Source organism: Ornithorhynchus anatinus, chromosome 5 (assembly GCF_004115215.2).
Source record: "Ornithorhynchus anatinus isolate Pmale09 chromosome 5, mOrnAna1.pri.v4, whole genome shotgun sequence".
Classification (NCBI taxonomy): domain Eukaryota; kingdom Metazoa; phylum Chordata; class Mammalia; order Monotremata; family Ornithorhynchidae; genus Ornithorhynchus; species Ornithorhynchus anatinus.
The window spans coordinates 79,540,888-79,557,211 of NC_041732.1; the positions used below are offsets into that span (position 1 = coordinate 79,540,888).

The following is a 16,324-nucleotide window of genomic DNA, read 5'->3' on the forward strand; positions in this document are numbered from 1 at the left end:
AAACATTGGCAGAAGAATGAGGAGAACTATGGGAGGACATTGAGGACTCCAGACACCCCTTTGCCAACCCGTCACCACAAAATGTCGGACAGGGCACAGACCAGAGGCAAAATGGACCAAAGTCCACGGTAGCTGGAAGGCACATTTTTCGAGACGCAACCCCCTGATCATTCTTCTGTTTCTTCCATTAGTTATTCTTTTTCTAGCTTTTCCTCTTTGCTGTTTTGTGGGGAGAAGGAGGATGAGGAGAATGAGAAGGACAAAAATTCCTGACAGGGGTCATCCCACCAAGCCCACTCTACCCTGTGGTGAACCCCCCCCCCCCCCCAGCTTTCAGGGTCACATCGGTATCAAGATAGAACAACTGCTTAGAAGCAATGTGACTTAGTGGAAACAACATGGGCCTGGGTGAGGGAAGGAACAGGGTTCTAATCCCAGCTTTGCCACTTATCTACTGTGTGACCTTGGGCAAACCACTTAAAGTCTCTGAGCCTCAGTTCTCTCATCTGTAAAATGGGGATTAAGAGTGTGAGCCCCACGTGGAAGAGGGACTGTGTCTAACAGGCTGATCTTGTATCTATCCCAGCATTTTGAACAGTACTTGACACATAATAAGCACTGAACAAATACCATGATTATTGAGAAACAGCATGGAGTAGTGGGTAGAAGATAGGCCTGGGAGTTAGAAGAGTCTGTGTTCAAATGCCGACTCTGCCACTCGTCTGCTGTGTGACATTGGGCGATCCACTCAACTTCTCTGAGCCTCTTTTCCCTCATCTGTGAAGTAGGGATTAAGACTGTGAGCCCCACGTGGGACAGGAACTGTGTCCGACCTGATTATCTAGTATCTACCCTAGTGCTTAGGACAGTGCCTGGCTCATAGCAAGTGCTGAACAGATACCCAAAAAAAACCCCCACTAATGTTGGTATTTGTTAAGCGCTTACTATGTGCAGAGCACTGTTCTAAGCGCTGGGGTAGATACAAGGTCATCAGGTTGTCCCACGTGAGGCTCACAATCTTAAGGCCCATTTTACAGATGAGGTAACTGAGGCACAGAGAAGTTAAGCGACTGCCCACAGTCACACAGCTGACAAGTGCAGAGCTGGGATACTGAAGGAGCTGTGTGTGTTGTGGCTGTTGTGTGGCAGGCTGGGCCACAGGCCCCACAGAGCCCTCCGGGATGTGGAGGAGCCGCAGGCCCAGGTTGGGCCAGAGCCAGGGAGCGACGGATAGCGGGTCAGAAGGCTCAGGGTAGGGCCAAGGGCCTGATGAAAATGCCGGAAGCTGAAAAGGCATCTCAGGAATGGGTTCAGAAACAGGGCTTTTCTTCAGGTTGGAAAGGAGGAGAGACTCCCTTTAACTGCTTGATGTCCTTGAGCTCTGGATCCCCACAAAGTCACCACCCCTCCAGCTTGGCTGGTCCCTTTCTAATGGGCAGATCAGGGGCTTCCTGAGAGGGGGCCTTCCTGGAACTCCTGGATTGCAGCTTGGCTAGGACCCTTCAAGCGTACCCTTCAGCCTTCTCCTCTCTAGCTTGAAGCTTTGCCAGCTCCCGGGAGATTTTGGAAAGGAACCCACATCCCCCGGGGCCTGGACGGCCCTGTCCTCCCGCCGCCGTCGGAGGACTCTCCACCGTTTCCTCTCTGAGCCTTCCTGCCGAGAAACCCAAATCCAAGGAAAAGTTGGGGAAATTTTCACAGGCCGACCGTTAAGCGTGGGGGGAATCACGTTCCCCCCTAAATCACTGGTGTGTGTAAGTGTTTTATTGTTTGCCTGTTGAGGTGTGAATGAAGTAATGGGGCTTCTCAGACACTTCATTCGTCTCCGGCTGACAGCTCTGCTTAGACACGTTGTGCTGTTCTGTATAAACCCTGTCACCTTGCCATCTCGAAACAGGCAGCTTCCTCTGGGAAACTGTAATCAAGCCCTCCTAGGCACTCAGCTAGTGCTGTCTGCAGCTCATAAATCAAAACAGCTTTCCCGGAAAAAAGAGAGCGGGGAGACGGACGGGCTGCCCCACGCCCACGATCTGTGGGTCTGTGCGGCTGGGCCGGGGGCGGGCGGAGGGGAGGGGGCTGGTTCGGACCCCTTCGGGGAATAGGTCTTCCCTGGGGACGCAGAGTTTGGGCCCTGGTGGCAGTGGATCAGCGTGGCCTAGTGGAAAGAGCGAGAGCCTGGGGGGCAGAGGACACGGGTCCTAATCCCGGATCTGCCACATGTCGGCTGCGTGACCTTGGTCAAGTCACTTCACTTCTCTGGGCCTCAGTTCCCTCATTGGCAAAATGGGGATTAAGACTGTGAGCCCCATGTGGGACAGGGACTGTGTCCAAACTGATTAGCTTGTATTCATTCATTCATTCATTCAATAGTATTTATTGAGCGCTTACTATGTGCCGAGCACTGTACTAAGCGCTTGGAATGTACAAATCGGTAACAGATAGAGACAGTTCCTGCCCTTTGATGGGCTTACAGTCTAATCGGGGGAGACGGACAGACAAGAACAGTAGCAATAAATAGAATTAAGGGGATGAACATCTCATTAAAACAGTAGTAAATAAATAGAATCAAGGCGATGTACATCTCATTAACAAAATAAATAAGGTAATGAAAATATATACAGTTGAGCGGTCGATTACAGTGCTGAGGGGATGGGAAGGGAGAGGGAGAGGAGCAGAGGGAAATGGGGGGAAAAGAAGGTTTAGCTGGGGTAGAGGGAGTAGAGGGAAAAGGAGAGCTCAGTCTGGGAAGGGCTCTTGGAGGAGGTGAGCTCTAAGTAAGGTTTTGAAGAGGGGAAGAGAATCAGTTTGGGGGAGGTGAGGAGGGAGGGCGTTCCGGGACCGCGGGAGGACGTGGCCCAGGGGTCGACGGCGGGATAGGCGAGGACGGGGGACGGTGAGGAGGCGGGCAGCAGAGGAGCGGAGCATGCGGGGTGGGCATCTACCCCAGAGCTTAGAACAGTGCTTGGCCCCACTTAACAAATACCAAAATTATTATTATTACAATAAGCTCGACCAGTTGCTCCACAGGGCCCAATTCTGGGCCGGTGGGTAGAGTTTGAGGGCTGTGTCGAGGTCCACCCTGGGGCTGTGAGGGGAGGAGGAGACTCAGGTTAAGACCTCCAGGACTTCCAGGGGCCGGGGGCGGTGAGGCAGCGTGGCTCCAGAAGACAGGCTGTTAGGAGAGCCTCGGGGAGGGGGCCGTACCAAGGAGTTCAAATTCCAGACGCTTCAAACCAAAACACACTTTCATCTTGGCAGGTCAAAGGGAACCGCTGGGCACAGAGAGGATGATTTCTCTGAAATTCTGGTCACCTGGCCTAGAAATAAATCTCCAGTAATAATAATAATTGCGGAATTTGTTAAACTCTTAGTATGTGTCAGACACCGTACTAAGCGCTGGGGTGGATACCGGCTAAATTCAGTTGGACACAGTCCCTGTCCCATAGGGACTCACAGTCGAAATTCCCTTTTTAAAGATAACTGAGGCACAGAGAAGTTAAGTGACTTGCCCAAGGTCACAGAGCAGACAAGTGGCGGAGGCGGGATTAGAACCCAAGACCTCCTGGCTCTATCCACTACAACGTATTGCTTCTGTGCTGGTCCACTTCAAATACTTGTGTCTACTAGGGTGCAAGGAGCACGGGAGCACATAGTCTAGAACAGAAGACACCCCTATTTATAGGTGGGTGGTTAGAAAGACCTGGGTTCTAATCTCAGCTCTGCCATGTGTCTGCTGTGTGAACTTGGACAAGTCACTTCACTTCTCTGTGCCTCAGTTATCTCATCTGTAAAATGGGGATTGAGACCGTGAGCCCCATGTGGAACAGGGCCTGTATCCAACCTGATTGTCTTGTATCTATTCCAGTGCTTAGAACGGTGCTTGGCACATAGTAAGCGCTTAACAAATACTATTATTATTATTATCTGTAAAATGGGGATTAAGAGTGTGAGACCCATAGGGGACAGTGACTGTGTCCAACCTGATTAACTTGTATCTACCTCAGCACTTAGAACGGTGCTTGGCACATAGTAAGCCCTTAACAAGTATAATAATAATTCTTATATTATTATTATTATTACTCCACATTTGCAATGCAGGAAAACTCAGTGTCTCTAATTCCCTCAGCCCCAGCACCTGCATCCCTTCTCATCCTCTGTGCCATCTTTGCTCCAGCTCAGCCAGGGTCAAAATCCCTCTGGAGAGCACCCGGGGGAGAGGTCAGACATGCCACCCAGGCATAAGATTAGACTGTAAGCCCATCAATGGGCAGGGACTGTCTCTATCGCCGATTTCTACTTTCGAAGCGCTTAGTACAGTGCTCTGCACAAAGTAAGCGCTCAATAAATACTATTGAATGAATGAATGAGTAAGGCCCACACTGGGGATTGGTGAGGGAGAGTGGAAGCAGGGTCAGACACGCCTCTGACCAAGCTGGAGACTGAAGGAGGATCCAATCAATCGCGAGAAGTAATTTAGCCTAATGGATAGAGCCCAGGAGTCAGAAGGACCTGAGTTCTAGTCCTTGTTCTGCCATTTGCCTGCTGTGTGACCTTGGGCAAGTCACTTCACTTCTCTGTGCCTCAGTTACCGCACTGTAAAATGGGGACTAAGACTGTGAGCCCTATGTGAGTTATGGATTGGGTCCAAACTGATTACCTTGTATCTACTCCAGCACTTAGAACAGTATCTGGCACAGAGGAAGCACTTAAATACCATTTTAAAAACTCAATCGGTGGTATTTATTTAGCGTTTCCTATGCTAGAAGCAGCATGGCTCAGTGGAAAGAGCCCGAGCTTGGAAGCCAGAGGTCATGGGTTCGAATCTGCCATTTGTCAGCTGTGTGACTGTGGACAAGTCACTTTACTTCTCTGTGCCTCAGTTACCTCATCTGTAAAATGGGGATTAAGACCGTGAGCCTCACGTGGGACAACCTGATTACGCTGTATCTCCCCCAGCACTTCGAACAGTGCTCTGCGCCTAGTAAGCGCTTAACAAATACCAACATTATTATCATTATCATGTGCAGAGAACTGTACTAAGTGTTTGGGAAATCACAGTACAACAGAATTAGTAGATATATTCCCAATCCATAACAAGCTTATAGTCTAGAAGGGGAGATAGATATTCATATGAATAAATAAGTAATTTTTAACATAGAATTTAAAGATATGTATGTAAGTGGTGTGGGGTAGGGGATGGGACTTATATTGTCCACAGGGCACAGATCAAAGTGCACAGATGACACAGAAGGGAGAGAGAGCCTGGGAAAACCATGCTTGGCACATAGTAAGCGCTTGACAAATACCATCATCATCATCAGGGAGATGTGACCGACTGACTATGGAAGGGAATGGAACTATAAAGATGCTCAGTGGCCTACTTTAATTCCATTGTCAATGGTATTTATTGTTTCGTAGGTACAGACCACTGTACTACACAGTTGGGAGAGTGCTTTAATAGAACCAGTGGACACAGTCCTTGCCCTCGAGGGCTTTACAATTAATAGTAAATTACAGATAATTATTTTGGTATTTGCTAAGCGCTTACTATGTGCCAGGCACCGTATTAAGCGCTGGGTAAATACAAGCTAATCAGTTTGGACACAGTCCGTGTCCCACATGGGGCTCACGGTCTTAATCACCATTCGACAGATGAATGAGGTAACTGAGGCCCAGAAAAATGAAGTGACTCGTCCAGGGTCACACAGCAGGCAAGTGGCAGAGCCGGGATTAGAAACCAGGTCTTTCCGACTCCCTGGCCCGTGCTTTATCTAATAGGGCCATAGATAAGGGAAGCAATCTACTACGGAGATATGTTCATAAGGGTTCCGGGGGTGGGGGCAGGGGGTGAGTGTTAAGTGCTTAGGGGCTATGGATTTAAGTGCGCAGGTGACACGGAAGGGAGGGAGAACAAGACTGGGAGATGAGGAGTTAGGTGACTCAGAAACGGATCCAGCCAACACCATCCAAAGCATTCGAGCTCCAGCCAAGAATTGGGAAGCAGCATGACCCAGAGGAAAGAGCATTGGCCTGGGGGTCAGAGGACCTGGGTTCTAATCCGAGTTTACTTGCTATGTGACCTTGGACAAGTCGCTTACCTTCTCTGGGCCTCAGCTACCTCATCTGTAAAATGGGGATTAAGGCTGTGAGTTCCATGTGGGACAGGGACTGTATCCGATCCCATTAACTTATATCTACCCCATTGCTTACTAGAGTGGCTGGCACATAATAAGCACTTAACAAATACCAAAGGAAAAGAAAAAATTAGACTCTTCTGCACCTTTCAGAAAACCCTAGATCTAGACCTGATTCCGCCTCTTGACTCCTGTGTGACCTTGGGCAAGCCACTCGACTTCTCTGTTTCACCATTTCCTCATCTGTAAAATGGGGATTAAGTTCACATACCGCACCTCCCACTCCAAAGACCAGCTAAGAGTTTTATCTCTGCATCTGTAGTCCATAGCCCATCTTTACTCCCTAGGTAGAGTCAGTGGGGTATGGCAGCTTCTTCTTCCCACATCTCTTTTTTTTATGGTACTTCTTAAGCACTTTCTATACACCAAGCACTTTTCTAAGTGCGGGGGTCGATACAAGTCAATCAGGTTGAACACTGTCCCTGTCCCACAAGAGGCTCACCGTTTCAGTAGGAGGGAGAAAGATTCAATCCCCATTTGCAGATGAGGTAACTGAGGCACAGAGGAGTTAGGCAACTTGTCCTAGGTCACGCAGCAGACATGAGGCAGAGCCAGGATTAGAACTCAGGACCTCTGACTCTCAGGTCCGTGCTCTTTCCACGAGGCCAGGCTGCTTCTCTTAGGCCACTTCTCTTCTACTTCTTCTGCTTCTACTTCTGGACTGTAAACTCCACCCCCTAAACTATAAGCTCTCTGAGGGCGGGAAACATGTCTACTAACTCTGTTATATTGTACTCTCCCGATATTTTAGTGCAGAGCTTTGCACATAGTAAGCAATCAACAAATGTAATTGATAGATTGGTCTTCCAGTGCATGTTCTAATTTGGGTTCTCAGATGATGATAATAACAACAGTAATGAGAATAATAATTACTAAAATCTTATTATGTGCCAAGCACTGGGGTAGACACAAGATAGTCGGGTAGAACAGAGTTCCTGTCCCACGTGGGGTTCACAGTCTGAGTAGGAGGGAGAACAGGTTTGGAATTCCCATTTTACAGGTGAGGAAATTGAGGCCCAGAGAAGATAAGCAACTTAATAATGTTGGTATTTGTTAAGCGCTTACTATGTGCAGAGCACTGTTCTAAGCGCTGGGGTAGATACAGGGTCATCAGGTTGTCCCACGTGAGGCTCATAGTTAATCCCCATTTTACAGATGAGGTAACTGAGGCACAGAGAAATTAAGTGACTCGCCCACAGTCACACAGCTGCCAAGTGGCAGAGCCAGGATTCAAACCCATGAACTCTGACTCCCAAGCGCGGGCTCTTTCTACTGAGCCACGCTGCTTCTCTTGTCCAAGGTCACTTAGAAGCAAGTGGCCGAACCAGGATTAGACCCCAGATCCTCTGACTCCCAGATCCATCTTATTTCCAGTAGGCCGTGCTTCACTTCGAATCAGTGGAAGGGAGGGAAGGGCAGGAATTTTTTTTCATGGAGAAGGCAGCTAAGCTGCAGAGTGACTTAGTGATTGCCCCCAAAGCACACAGTAAATTAGTTGGAAGCAGTTAGTGAAAAGTTAATGAAATATCATAGCCCAGTGGAAAGAGCATGGGCCTGGGAGTCAGACAACCCTAGATTTAGTCCTGGTTCTGCCTCTTGTCTCCTGTGTGACCTTGGGCAAGCCACTCAACTTCTCTGTTCCACCATTTCCTCCTCTGTAAAATGGGGATCAACTACCTGTTCTTCCGCTTTCTTAGACTGTGATCCCCAAGGGGAACAGGGACTGATTATACCACATCTAGCTCAGCACTTAGTACAGTGCTCGGCACATAGTAAGCACTAAACGGGTACAGAGAGCCAGGGTTGGCTCTCAGATAGAGGCCCCCAGAGTCTGAACCCCCTGACTCTGAGAGAAGCAGCGGGTCCTAGTGGATAGAGCAAAAGCCCGGGAGTCAGCGAGGACCTGGGTTCTGATCCCGCCTCTACCACTTGTCTGTGTGACCTTGGGCAAGTCACACAGTTGCCTCAGTTACCTCATCTGCAAAATGGGATTAAGACGGTGAGCCCTGAGAGGGACAGGGACTGCATCCAAACCGATTAACTTGTGGTCTATCCCAGCGTTTAGAACAGTGCCTGTCGCAGACTAAGCGCTGAATTTATTGCTATTGTTCTTGTCTGTCCGTCTCCCCCGACTAGACTGTGAACCCGTCGGAGGGCAGGGACTGTCTCTATCTGTTACCGATTTGTACATTCCAAGCGCTTAGTACAGTGCTCTGCACATAATAAGCACTCAATAAATACTATTGAATGAACAAACACCATAAAAAAACTCTCCCAGGTAGCAGTTTCTGCCTCCTGTCTACACCGTGGGCTCGGAGCAGGGGCCAGAAAACTCAGGCGGAAACCTGAGATCTGGACTCTGATGTTGGAAAATCAGAAGCAGCATGGTGTAGTGGCTAGAGCACGGACCTGGGAGGCAGAAGGTCATGGGTTCTAATCCTGGCTCCACCACTTGTCTGTGTGGCCTTGGACAAGTCACTTCACTTTTCTGTGCCTCAGTTACCCCATCTGTAAAATAGGGATTAAGATTGTGAGCCCTATGCGCGACAGGGATTATGTCCAATTCGATTTGCTTGTATCCACCCCAGGCTGAGTACAGTGCCTGGCACACAGTAAGGGCTTAACAGATACCATCATCATTATTATTATTATGAACTAAACTACAAAGAGAGAAATCAGAGGCGGAGGCGAAGGGGTTGGGGCGCTGCTGTGGGTTACGGGATGAGAGTCTCATTTGGAGAGAGGAAAGCAGCTGGCAAGCACCGAAACGGGACACGGTGCGTTAACTCGGGATTATGAGAAGAAAAACGATCAGCTGTCCAGCGCTGTCATCTCTCAACATGACAGACGCCTAAAGAATTTCCCTTTATTAGACTGAAGGCCAGCCAGCACACAATGGGGAGCTCACACACCACACACACAACAGACACACACACGTCCTGCCGGGCGAGAGATAGAAGGAGTTAAAGGAAGGCAGCCCAGACCTGGTTTCCCCCATCAGATTCAGGAAACCATCAGCGTGATGTGCTACCCTAATTAAAAGGAAATAAACTTACCAAAGAATTCAAACATCAATTTGGCTCCGTTGAATTCCAACTTTACACAAGCTCTGCGAGTGGGCAGGTCCCGGGAGGAGCCTGTGCCGGGCTCTGGGCTCTCTCTGATTTATGGGGTCCTTTTGGACATGTTAAATATAGTATTAAGTGTAATAAATGTAGATCACTTTCCTAAATATTCCATGATTTATCCCCAAATCCCCTCCCCAAGGTCTGGCCTCATAAATCGTGCACGCAGACCCGTCACAAGGGGAACATTTGTAAAGTCAGGTCCGAGTTAATCAACGGGGAAGAGGGCAGAGAGTGTGAAAAGGAGCAGGAGGCGGAGAGGAGCAGAAGATGGGGTGTCGGGGGGACGAGGGTTGAAGACGGAATCGTGGCAGGGTGGGGTGGGGCCGGGAGGGCGTAAGGGTGGCGGCGAGCGTCTGGTGGATACTGGCTTAGTTGTCCTCAGGTTTCAGTTGAGGCTTCACCTGCCCCCACCCAAGACCACCAGCTCCTGCCTGCTCTTCCCCGGACAGTGAGAGGGGTCATTTCCCCCCCCCACACACCCCCGAGATCCCCAGTGGGCAGCCATGGTGAACGGCCTTGGTGGGCACCGAAGCCGGCCCGTCTCCTCAGCTCACCAGTTTCAACGTCTTGGCGGAGGCCAATGGACAGTGGTCCAGAAGGGTCTTTCCCCACTGAGAAGCCCCAGGTCCGGACAGAGGTGGCACCGTGGGATATGGCTCAGCGGTGGGGCAGATTCTTTTAGTTGTCGTAACAGTAGGAGAAGTAGCCGGATGGTGTAGTGGATAGAGCACGGGGCTGGGAGTCAGAAGGTCATGGGTTCTAATCCCGGCACTTCCACTTGTCTGCTATGTGACCTTGGGGAAGCCATTTCACTTCCCTGTGCCCCAGTTACCTCATCTGGAAAATGGGTTTGAGAATGTGAGCCCCACGTGAGACAGGGAGTGTGTCCATCTCAATTTGCTCGTATCCACCCTAACGCTTGATTCAGTGCCTAGCACACAGTAAGTGCTTGACAAATCCATTATTAATAGTAGTAGTGATGGGGTGGCCCAGTGGATAGAATACGGGCCTGGGAGTCAGAAACACCTGAATTCTAAATCCGGCTCCACCACTTGTCTGTCCTGTGATCTTGGGCAAGTCGCTTCCCTTTTCCGTGCCTCGGTTCCCTCATCTGTAAAATGGGGATTAAGATGGTGATCCCCATGTGGAACAGGGACTGTGTCCAACCTGATTAGCTTGTAACTACCCCACCGCTTAGAACGGTGCTTGACACATAATAAGCGCTTAACAAAAAGCATTATTATTTTTCTTAGGTGCTTACTATGTGTTTAGCACTGGAAAAAAAGTACATAGATGAAATATAGATCTCCTCTAACCACTCACATAATCAATCGTTGGCCCCCAAGAAGCTCACAATCTAAGAATACTATTATCATTATTATATCGTGAGTCCCTCAGGGGATGGGGACCATGTCTCATTCCCCACTGTGCATTCTCTCACTGCACTTTTACGGTTCTCTGCGGCCAGTAAGTGCTTAATAAAAACTTTACTATCACTAATCATGCTATTTGTTAAGTGCTTGCTATGCTGAGAAGCAGCATGGCCTAGTGGATAGAACACGGGCCTAGGAGTGAAAAGGTCTTGGGTTCTAACCCCAGCTCCACCACTTGTCGGATGTGTGACCTTGGGCAAGTCACTTACCTTTTCTGTGCCTCAGTTCTTTAAAATGGGGATTAAAACTGATGAAGCAGCTTGGCGCAGTGGAAAGAGCCCGGGCTTGGGAGTCAGAGGTTCTACTCCAAGCTCCGCCACTTGTCAGCTGTGTGACTTTGAGCAAGTCACTTCACTTCTCTGTGACTCAGTTGCCTCATCTATAAAAATGGGGATTAAAATGTGGGCCCCACATGGGACAACCTGATCACCTTGTATCTCCCGCAGCGCTTAGAACAGTGCTTTGCACATAGTAAGCACTTAACAAATGCCATCATTATTATTATTAAAACTAGGGGTCCTGTGTGGGACAAGGACTGTGTCCAACCTGATTAGCTTATATCTACCCCAAAATTTAGAACAGTGCCTGGCACGTAGTAAGCACTTAACAAATACCGTTATTATTATTATTATTTGTGTGCCAAGCTCTGTACTGAGTGCTGGGATAGATACAAGGTAAAAAGATGGGGCAGAGTCTCTCTCCTGTCCCATCTGGGACACCCGGTCAAAGGTAGTGACGTGGGTCTGAGCTGGCAGCAGGAGAAATTGTCTTATCCTATGCTGTCGAGCGTCTCCGACCCAAAGCGACACCGTGGACACATCTCTCTCCCAACGCCCCATCTCTATCTGCGATCGTTCTGGTAGCCTATCCATAGAGTTTTCTTGGTAAAAATCCAGAAGTGGTTTACCATTACCTCCTTCCGCACAGTCAACTCGAGTCTCCGCCCTCGACTCTCTCCCTCGCCGCCGCTGCCCAGCACAGGGTGCTAAAGCCTCATTTTCCCCTTTTCCCTCTGCTCCTCCCCCTCTCCCTTCCCATCCCCACAGCACTGTACTCGTCCGCTCGACTGTATATATTTTCGTTACCCTATTTATTTTGTTAATGAATTGTACATCGCCTTGATTCTATTTAGTTGCCATTGTTTTTACGAGATGTTCTTCCCCTTGACACTGTTTATTGCCATTGTTCTCGTCTGTCCGTCTCCCCTGATTAGACTGTAAGCCCGTCAAACGGCAGGGACTGTCTCTATCTGTTGCCGACTTGTTCATCCCAAGCGCTTAGTACAGTGCTCTGCACATAGTAAGCACTCAATAAATACTATTGAATGAATGAATTAATGAATAGGGTGGTTTTGACTTGTAGCCTAAACTAGGAGTGGAATGGGTAGGCCTCTGCTTGACTCTACGTCCCGTAGTAGGAGGGGGGGGGGGGGATGGGTCGCAACAGTCCTTATCCTCATGCCACTTGGAGAGAATCATAAAATAATAATAATAACTGTGTTAAACGTTTACTATGTGCCAGGCACTGTACTCAGCGCTGGGATAAATATGAGCAAATCAGATTGGACATACTCGTGCATAGCCTAGTGAAAAGAGGCGGGCCTGGGAGCCAGAGGACCTGGCTTCTAATCCCCGCTCTGCCACTTGCCTGCTGTGTGACCTTAGGCAAGACACTTGGCTTCTCTGTGCCTCAGTTTCCTCTGGTGTAAAATGAGGCTTTTTAACCCGTTCTTCCTCCTAGTTAGACTGGGAGTCCAAAATGGGACAGGGATGCAACATGATTGTCTTCTCTTAACCCCCATGTCTAGGATAGTGTTAAGAGATTAACAAATATCACAATTATTATTAACATCATCATCCTCCTCCATCCAGGTCATACAAGTCTCCATGAGGATGTGGACAGTAGCGATGGGGCAGAGGGGTTGCCCTGCCTCTGCCTGCCTGTCGGGCAATAAGTCAATCGTATTTATTGAGCACTTACTGTGTTTCAGAGCACTGTACTAAGTGCTTGTGAGAGTACGATATAACAATACAACGGGCACATTCCCCCCCAGCAAGGAGCTTACAGTGTAGAGGAAAGGCAGACATTAATATAAATCAATTACAGATATATTACGTAAGTGCTGTGGGGCTGGGAGCAAGGATGAAAAAGGGAAGCACATCAGAATGAGGCAGAAGGGAGTGGAAGAAAAGGAAAGGAGTGCTTAGTTAGGGAAGGCTTAGTGAATAGATCATGGGTCTGGAGCCTGAAGGACCTGGGTTCTAATCCCTGCTCTGCCACTTGTCTTGGGCAAGTCCTTTCACTTCTCTGTGCCTCAGTTACCTCATCTGGAAAACGGGGATTAAGATTGTGACCCTCATGTGAGACATGGACTGTATCCAACTTGATTAGCTTGTAATGATAATTAGTAATAGTTGTGATATTTGTTAAGTGCTGACTAGGTGCCAGGCACTGTATTAAGTGCCAGTTAGTTTGTACCTATCCCAGAACTTAGTATAGTGTCTGGAACGTTGTAAATGTTTAACAAATATGATTAAAAAACCCAAAAACCTCCAGTCGATCACTGGGACATGATTAATTACCATAGGCCGATAAATTACTTCTCCCTAGCAGGACTGTCCTAAGGACGGGCCCACTGGGGAAATGACCCCAGAGGTCGAGTTTTACAGGGTCCCGTCTCACCCCCATGGAGTTGCAAAACTAAGCCCCAGAGAATCCTTGGCCTTGGTCCAAAGATAGAGAATCATTTAAGGAGCAAAACTACTGTAATAGTGAGGCCCTAAGTACATTTCCATTCCTCGTCCCTTCTCACCACGCTTTTTATGTTATTTGTGTTTACTACGTGCCAGGCACCATAGTAAGCGCTGGGGTAGATACAAGCTAATCAGGTTGGACACAATCCATGTCCCACATGGGGCAAACAGTCTTAATCCTCATTTTACAGATGAGGTAACTGAGAGGTACAGAGAAGTGAAGTGACTCACAGCAGACAAGAGGCGGAGTCAGGATTAGAACCCTGGACCTTCTGTCTCTCAGGCCCGTGCTCTATCCACTAGGCCACGCTGCCTTTCCCTCCCTCCCAGGATCAGGCCCGATAGACATGGGTCCACTCCAAGTGGTTCACCCAGGTTCCACACTTTTCACTGAGAGGGGAGAGATTGTGCTGCGGAGACTATCTTTACTGCTTTAATCACCCATATTTATTAATAAGAAATAATAATCCTGGCATTTGTTAAACACTTATTATGGCCCAAGCACTGTTCTAAGTACTGGGGTGGATACAAGCAAATTGGGCAGGACACAGTTCCTGTCTCACATGGGGCTCACACTCTTATTGAGTGCTGACTGTGGGCAGAGCACTGTAGTAAGCATTTGGGAAAGTAAAATACAACAGAGTTGGTAGACACATTCTCTGCCCACATTGAAGCAGCACGGCTCAGTGGAAAGGGCCCAAGCTTGGGAGTCAGAGGTCATGGGTTTGAATCCCAGCTCTGCCCCTTGTCAGCTGTGTGACTGTGGGCAAGTCACTTAACTTCTCTGTGCCTCAGTGACCTCATCCGTAAAATGGGGATTAACCGTGAGCCTCACATGGGACAACCTGATTCCCCTGTATCTATCCCAGCGCTTAGAACAGTGCTCTGCACATAGTAAGCGCTTAACAAATACCACCATTATTATTATTATGAACATTTAATGAGTATCTTTGCATCTGTGTATTTTATCCCCTATACTCTATTGCTTCCCCCATCTGTAATTGACTTATTTATTCGTTTATTTATTTATATTAATGTCTGTCTCCCCATCTAAGCTCACTGTGGGCAGGGGAAGTGTCTACCAACGCTGTTATATTGTACTTTCCCGAGTGCTTATGTTCTCCATATAGTAAGCACTCAGTAAATACAAATGACTGATTGATTTAAAGTCATTCTCCTCCACTAGATGATAAACTCCTTGAGGGAGCCTTGAGGGATCGTGTCTACCAATTGTATTGTAATCTCTCCAGAGTTTAAGATAATTGCTCTGCACACAGGAAGTGCTCAGTAAATGTCCTTGATTGACTGCTTAACTAAGGCCAGCTTATAGGGTAAAAGTACTTTATAAGAGTTAGTTGCTTAGTTTTGTTGGGTATCAATCAATTAATCAGTGGTATTTATTGAGCACTTATTATGTGTAGATAATAATAATAATAATAAGGTTGGTATTTGTTAAGCGCTTACTATGTGCACAGCACTGTTCTGAGCGCTGGGGGAGATACAGGGTAATCAGGTTGTCCCACGTGAGGCTCACAGTCTTAATCCTCATTTTACAGATGAGGTAACTGAGGCCCAGAGAAGTGAAGTGACTTGCCCACAGTCACACAGCTGACAAGTGGATCACTGTGCTTAGCAGTTGGGAGAGTATTATTCAACAGAATTAGCAGAACTGCTCCTTGCACATAGCGAGCTGGCACTAGAGAGAGGGAGAGAGACAAAACAGCGTGGCTCAGTGGAAAAAGCATGGTCTTGGGAGTCAGAGATCATGGGTTCAAATCCCACATCTGCCACTTGTCAGCTGTGTGACTGCGGGCAAGTCACTTCACTTCTCTGTGCCTCAGTTACCTCATCTGTAAAATGGGGATTAAGACTGAGAGCCTCATGTGGGACAACCCGATTACCCTGAATCTACCCCAGTGCTTAGAACAGTGCTCTGCACATAGTAAGTGCTTAATAAATGCCAACATTATTATTATTATAAATAAATAAATAACATAATATACAACTTAAAGATCTGTACGTTAGTGCTGTGGGGTTAGGAGTGGGCAAATATCAAATGAACAAAGTGCATAGGCGATGTATATTTTTCATTCACTCAGTATTTTATACAGAGCACCAGCTATGAACCCTGTTCCGGGCACTTAAGAGAGTACAATCTAAATTAAGACAACCCGGTAATAATCTTAGCCCCTTTTTTGACCCTTTGTCATGTGGTAGCACAGTTGATGATTATCTGCCTTTATAATCACGCCTTTTTAATATTGGCTGCCTGTTGGATTCAATTTAATTTCACTAACCAGTGGGTCACATTTCCTTAGCATCTATCATTTGCACTTGGAAGAGCCTGGCAGAATCTGAAGACAGTGATGCCTGCCTTATTGTCTTATGCTGTCGAATAGTTTCCCATCCATAGCGACTCCAAGAACACATCTCTCCTAAAACACCCCGCCTCCATTTGCGATTGTTCCGGTAGTGCATCCGTAGAGTTTTCTTGGTCAAAATACAGATGTGATTTACTATTGCCTCTTTCCAATCAGTGAACTTGAGTCTCCACCCTCTACTCTCTCCCACACCACTGCTGCCCAGCTTGGGGGAGTTTTGACTTTTAGGAGATTGCCTTCCACTCACTAGCTACTGGCCAAGCTAGGGGTGGAATGGGTAGGCCTCTGCTTGACTCTCCCTCCCGTAGCTGAGGCTGGTAGAGAACTGGAAACTCTCCAGGTGTGATCCTGAGAGGGTGATGCCTTCCTAAGAAGAGGTCCCCACACAACTAGGGAAGCAGCAGGGCCTAGTGGATAAAGCATGGGTCTGGGAAT

The 16,324-nt window shown here is 48.0% G+C and overlaps 1 non-coding gene across 1 annotated transcript; it reads right to left on the minus strand.

The window, feature by feature from the left end:
* Positions 1–16,109: 16,109 nt before the first annotated feature.
* On the minus strand, positions 16,110–16,247 carry LOC114812610. Its single transcript, XR_003760261.1, has one exon. It is a non-coding gene; the product is annotated as a small nucleolar RNA SNORA7 (small nucleolar RNA).
* Positions 16,248–16,324: the final 77 nt, after the last annotated feature.